Source organism: Acomys russatus, chromosome 17 (genome assembly GCF_903995435.1).
Source record: "Acomys russatus chromosome 17, mAcoRus1.1, whole genome shotgun sequence".
In the NCBI taxonomy this organism is placed as follows: Eukaryota; Metazoa; Chordata; class Mammalia; order Rodentia; family Muridae; genus Acomys; species Acomys russatus.
This window is the reverse complement of record NC_067153.1, coordinates 27,281,461-27,288,326: the sequence shown is the minus strand read 5'-3', so window position 1 is coordinate 27,288,326 and position 6,866 is coordinate 27,281,461. Positions and strand designations below refer to the sequence as shown.

At 39.7% G+C, this 6,866-nt stretch overlaps 1 pseudogene; it reads left to right on the top strand.

Annotated features, from left to right (window-relative positions):
* The first annotated feature begins 3,267 nt into the window (after positions 1–3,267).
* LOC127201100 (RNA transcription, translation and transport factor protein-like) lies at positions 3,268–4,000 on the top strand (annotated as a pseudogene).
* Positions 4,001–6,866: the final 2,866 nt, after the last annotated feature.

Below are 6,866 nucleotides of genomic sequence, written 5' to 3'. Positions count from 1 at the left end.
GCACTAGCATATTTAAAATCTCCTCAGGGGATGGAGTGCACTATACAACCAAGCTCAAGGACACTAGCATTGAGTTCTGATAGCACTGAATACTTCTATGAGATCCAACCAGGCTTAAGAGGTAACACTCTCAACTCAGAATTTATTTCCAGATGCATTTGTCCTGAATAGCTCCATTGAATTTATGCCTTCCACACTTTGGCAAAGACCAGGATATTTGGATTTGTGCCGATGTTTTCATAGAATTGCTTAGCTAAACCAACACACCATTGTCTCTTGCCTTTTGAGTATTATGTCTGCAATTCTGTTGGTGCCTATGGAGTAGCAGGATGCCGGGTGGAGGTGAGGAGATCATAAAGGAGGGGCTAGCCTGTGGTCTGTAAAGTAGCCTGATACAAGTTTGGAGTATGAGTTTCTTATTTCTGCTGCATGAAACCACAGATGTAGTAGCTTAAAACAGAGAATGTTTACTGTCGTGGGTTTGATTTCTTTTTTTTTTTTTCCAGATTGGGGGACCAAAATGGGTCTTTAAGAGTTAAAAATCAGTGATACAATGTAAATGGGAAAAAATGAGGACACAACTGCTTCCATGCATAAGCAGGGGAAGGTTTATTGTCAATATAAGGGAGAAAACAGGCAGAGACATTTGGAATGTTGCAGACTGAACTTGGTAAGCAGACTTAACTGGGCCATGAGAGGAGAGAGAGGTGGGAAAGAGCAAGAGAGGAAGAGAAGAGAGAGGGGCACAGGAGAGGGGCTGAGGACTAAGAGATCAAGAGACAATGTGGCCAAAATGGCTGAAGTTCTGTAGGGATTAGAGGTTGGGCAATGGGAAATGAAGGCCAGCCTCTGATAGGAAGGAAGCGGGGGTTGGGTTCTGGTGGAGGGCATGGTGAGAAGTGCTGGAGGAGTGATAGGTACTGAGCAAACTTGACCAAGTTTAAGACTAATACTGAGGAGCACACTTTTCTGTTTTCTCGCCATTTTTTCAGAACACAGACACCACTACTATGTCTTAGTTTCTTTCTGTTCTCAAGTCTACCATTTCTGAATCTTCTTTTATCACTGTCTTGTTTTATGAGTCTCAAGTTTCCTTCTGGCAAAGCTTATTGTGATGATACTTTACCTAACCAGAGTAGTGTTAGCAAATTTGACATCATCACATTTGTAATCATATTCATGACATGTAAGAGGAAATATTCACAACTCCTTAAGATACCTTAAAGAGAGACATGATGTTATCCCACCAACCATTGTTGATGAATCATCTCCAGAAATATTGTACTCAACTATTACTCTTGTAATAAAAGTTTGTCAGGACAATAATATGCATGCAAGCCAATCATTAGAGTTGTTTAACATACTTACAGACTGATTTAGAGTACTATCATCACTCCATTTCCATGCAGCCAGGGCATTCTTCTCCAATTTTGGGTTTTCTCCTATAATTTCACAATAGCTGCCCTCCACACCCCAATTCTTGAGTCCTCTGAGTGATATCTGTTACCAAGATCATTAATGTTTAACAAGTTGAGGTTGACTTCTGCATGGTTGTTCACTGACTTTCATTTTTATTCTGGGTAATCTGTATTGCCAGGGAAATAACAGACTCTGAGACGCCCATTTCTAGGCCATGTTTAGGATCCATCAGATCCATATTCTGGGGTAGGTAGAAACTCAATCATTCAAGTGTCTATGTATTTTTAAAGCCTCTCAGGCCATTGGTGTATCCATTCAGCTCTGCAAATGATGATTCCAGTTACTCTGTTTGCACTTTCAAGCTTTTTGCTGTTATCAGGGCTTCTACTTCTTACTGTTTAAAAAGGTAGTGAGAGAGAAGCAAGCCATGGGGATCCTCCCTCTTCCAGCTAGTAGCCAGAGAAGCAACATGGAGTTTGCTAGGCATCAGTTCACTAATGCCTGTAAGTTGTTAAGAAATGCCAACAGAATCTCCATGCTGGAAGCCCAGTGTCAGCAGAGACAGTGCTGACTTGGGCGGGGAAAGCAAGCTTGCCTCTGTGGCTGTTCATCTCCCTTCTCGCCCACTCTAGACATACCCAAGGATGGCTCTGGGAATGGAGCACTCATTATCTGATAAAACACAGCAGGAGTAGGAGGCTTTATGTGAAATGAACCTGTGTCACCCTTGAAAGGACTTTTCTCCAAGCCCAGGTGGAAGGCAGACACATCCTTCAGATCTGATTTCCCTACACAGTGGTTTCCTGTTTGGCTTCTTTTCCTGGAACCAATGGCATATGAAAGTGACATGTGTACTGTTTTATACCAAGGTGAAGATAAGCTATATTTTGACCTTTATTACAATATTTGCTTATTTCTTCTGCTTTGACTCTCAAAGGCACCTTGTTAATAGCTGTATAAATAGACCATGCTTCCTTCTACCTGGCTAGAGTTGTCTCCTTTTGTGTAACTGACTGACATTTAACATGGTGTGTATACTTCATTTATTGAGTCTTTCCATATTACAATGATGGAAATGGGAGTAGAAACCTGAACCAAGCTTATACTTTTGGTTCTTATTTTATCCTAAGTATTTGAAATACTGCCTAGACAATAATAAGTGATCAGCAAGTATTTACTGGATAAGTGATTTACTGGATTTCGTCTTTGTAAGAACCTCATCACAGAAAAACACCATCATAAGCCCACTTACAGAAAGTGGGACATAATTGCCTGTGATGCTTCATCTTTACTGTCCCCTTAACAGGATTTAGGCTCATGAGACACATACCTCCCATCATGCCTGAGGGGCAGCTTCAAATATGGTTATCTGAAAGGGCACAGCACACTCTCAAAATAATGACATCTGCTAAATGACAGCCTAGCTACCAAGAGTTCTGAGAATCAGCAGTATGCTGTCTGCCTCATCTTTATTTTGGATGGATATATCTGTAACTGTTGCTGGTACCATCCTCTGCTGACATCAGGCCCCAGTTTGTTCGCCCACTACTATGAATCCTCCATGGAGAATCCTGGGTTGCGGCATCAGACTGGTATCCATATTAGAGAGCCAAGAAACAAGGGTCTGTACTCAATACACCCTTTGTCTCTTCAGTGGACAGATGGCCATGGTGGTCTACAACCCCTATCATGTAAGACAATCTAGTACACCTCTGTTTTGTAACATATTACGGAACATTAATTAACTTACCTTTTAAAATATACACTGACTCACTGTGTTGCCTGTGCCTGCACCACCTGCCTCAGCTCGCTTCTCCTGTCCTTTCCAAGGCCAGGCCAGCAAGCACCATGTTCCAACACAAGCTGATGGTCCTGAACTACCACAATCCAACAAGATTCAACTGCAAAGATGGAACAGAATTTAGAAACTCTGTTCTTTGGCTTGAAGACCAGAAAATCAGACACTACAACATTAAAGACCAGAGAAGTAACTTGAGAAATATCCATAGCAGTGACTGGCCCCAAGTTCTTCAAAAAGTATCTCAGAGATCTTAACTGTCCCTTCAAGATTCAGGATTGGCAAGAAGCAATTGACTGGCTTCTTGGTTTGGCTGTTAGACTTGAAGATGTAAATAATGTTGAAAATATACAAGAGCTTAGTACCTGATACTAGGAAAAGTACAGACAATGCAGCCAAAAATGCAAAGCCATTGATCAACCTAGATGCAAATAATCCTGATTTTAAGGCTGGTGTCATGGCTCTGGTTAAGCTCCTTGAGATTCACCATTTTAATGACTAGTTGGTGATGTTTAAGGCAATTCATATTTTGGTTCAGGAGCGTCTAACACAGGATGCAGTTGCTAAAGAAAAAAAAAAAAGAGGCTTTGCCTGTTGCTTAGGACAAATATATCCTTGGCTTTGACACAGGAGATGCTTGATGAAGCTGCTCAGATCCTACCATTGCTGCATGTAGAAGAGCTCAGAGAGCAACAGACAAAAATTAGTGAAGCAATAGTAGACGTTCAGGCAGTTATTGCTGATCCAAAGACAGATCTCAGACTAGGAAAAGCTGCAAGATGAGTACATCACAGTGTCAGCTTCTCCCCTGCTCAGCGTGATGGGAGCCGCACACACTAGCATGTGTTTGGAAATCAAATGACACATTTTCGTCTTAAATTTTTAAATTTTTCATAATTTATTCATATTATGTCCCAAATTCCCCCTCTCTCATATGCTCCCATTCCTACTCTCCTTTCCTCTCCCATTTTCAGGGAAGGAATCCCAGGAGACTGACCATATTCTAGAAATGTATCAGCACTCCTATACTCCTATGTCTGTTCTCTCTCTCTCTCTCTCTCTCTCTCTCTCTCTCTCTCTCTCTCTCTCTCTCTCTCTCTCTCACACACACACACACACACACACACACACACACACACACAAAATCAGTCCTGTTCTTTTACAGAGCTTGGAATAATAGGTGTACCATTCTTAACCCATTCTTTGTCTATTATTTTATACTGATTCTCCTTCTTGGCAGCCATCTTGTTGAAAATCATTCTCTTAAGAGTTGTGGTATGGAGAGTTTTTCTTCCCAGTTTGGTGAAAGTCGAAATGTTGCATCTAATGATTCATGGATGCCTGTTTCATTTCTTAGTAGGGAATGTCCCTCACAGAGATCTTAGCTCGAATGGGAAATTAGAACATCAAGCACAAAGAGTTCAGGAGAATGATTGCATAACCAATGTTTGTTTAATGAGCTAAGGATTTTCTTCCCAGAATAATAGAAGTTCTGACTCAGTAGGTGGGTGTAGGTACTTACCCAGGCCCCCAGGTGTTCCGAGCCTTTGCTTTTTGGAAAAGAAAATGGCATGCAGGTATAAAAAAGAAGTTTCTAGAGAAATGAGTTGACTCAATCCAATGATTTGAAACATTTTTATTTAAAGATGAGAGGTATGATCTTTTGGAACTCAAAGAACCATTTTGGAATCTGATAATCCTATTCATAAGTATATTTTAAATACCTGCATGACTGAAAGAAAATATGGTTTTGGTAAAAGTGTATCAATTTATTAAAAAAAAAATCATGTTTTTACTGATGGTTGATACTTTTAATTTGTGTGTGTGTGTGTGTGTGTGTGCGCACGTGCTCACACATGCATATGTAAGTGCCTAGGGAATCTAGAAAGGGGATTAGTTCCCAGATGGTTGTGGGTGCAGGGAGATGAACTCAAGGCCTCTGGAAAAGCATTAAGGATTTTTAAGTTAATGAAAACTATTAAAATGTTAAGAAATACCTATTTTTGCATAGATTTTGAATTCCCTGACTTGCTTTGATGAAGGTAGATTTTAGAGAGTTTTTAGAAAATGAATATTGAAAGTCATCTTCTTACATAATGTGTAGTTCCATATATGATCAAGGAGTTTCAAATGTATTTTTAAAATAAAAGATTTATTGAAATGTAATTTGTTCTGTAACATCCAGCCATTTAAAATGTGGTTTTACTGTATCATATCTATGATTACTATAACTAAAATATTTTATGATTATGCATGCTACTTTAAAATAACTAATTATATTTATGACTGAAATCTTTTATTATCTCCCCAAAAAAGCCCTGGTCCATTGGCAGTGACTCCTTCCCTGTCCCTTTCCACACCTCCTGAGGAGTACTAGGCTCCTTTCTACCTGTACCAGCCTGCCTGTTGCAGATACTTCCTCGCTGTGGACTTTGGATGTCTTCAGAACGTGCCTGCTTTCACTATGCTTGTTAAGATGGAGAGTGGATGTTCATGTGCATCCATATTTTGTTGTTTTATCTTGCTGTATGGTCCTGCAGCTTATTGCCATATCACATTTTATTTGTCTATCCACCACTGATTGGCATTTACATTTTCACCATTTCTTAACCATTCTGTTGGTCACTTTTGAGTACTGTAAGAAATAATGCAACTAACCTGAATTAAAAGAGAAGATTCTATACCAGTGAATTAAAAATAATCTTGTGAGTGACAATTAAGGCATTAAGTTGAGGAGTAGATTCACTAATCTACTTTCTGTTCTATCTGCTCTATCTGTTTCTAAATTCCCCCCTTCTTTCTTTTCAACCCCTATCTCCAAACCTAAAACTGTAAGATAAGGGAAAAGAGAGACATCTCTGAGTCTAATATTGCTTTCTTTCTAAATAAGAGCAATAATAACGTATAAACAACTCCCATTGATAATAACCCTCTATAGCCCAAGAAAGCAACCAAAAACCTACTCGACACTCCCCAAAAAGGAAACTGGGCATTGTTCTCTTAAGGTTTCTTCCAGCTGATTTGGGATGAGTAATACCTAGTAGGGGCCCAAATAGAATCGGGGAAATGGTTAAACAAACCACATATTGCATTTGTGGTCCAGTATCTAAATGTTGAGAAATTCCAGGCTTAATTAGTGTCCTGGGTGGGACAGTTTGAAACGCTGGAACAATTGGAATTTGAAGCTTTCTTTGAACGTGTCCTGGGAGCTGTCTTATTCTGGTGCAGAGCAGCAGTTGAAGCACTTGGTGCTGGAACAAGGATACAGAATATCAGTGTCCAGCATGATGAGAGGAATGCATTGGTCAGGTCTGATCCAATGTCAGTGTCCAATTCTTTTGTTCTGAAAGCATATAATTTCTCACTAGCTTTATACATTCCTAAAAGTATAAATGTATAAGGTGTGTTTGATGCACAAAACAACTAAGGCTGGCTTTCTGCTCTTTGTATGAGCAGAAATAAAAAGACATATGTAAATCTTCATTCATGCTGTATGAAGAATGGTATCTAATAGTAATTCCCAGGGATTCTGTAGCCAACAAGATGCATTGTCTATGCTTAGACATTCACGTCTCAACCAAACTCAGAGCTATTCCCATATAGTGGAATTAGCCAATATAAGCTACCTGCTTGTTCTTCAGTTCAAAAT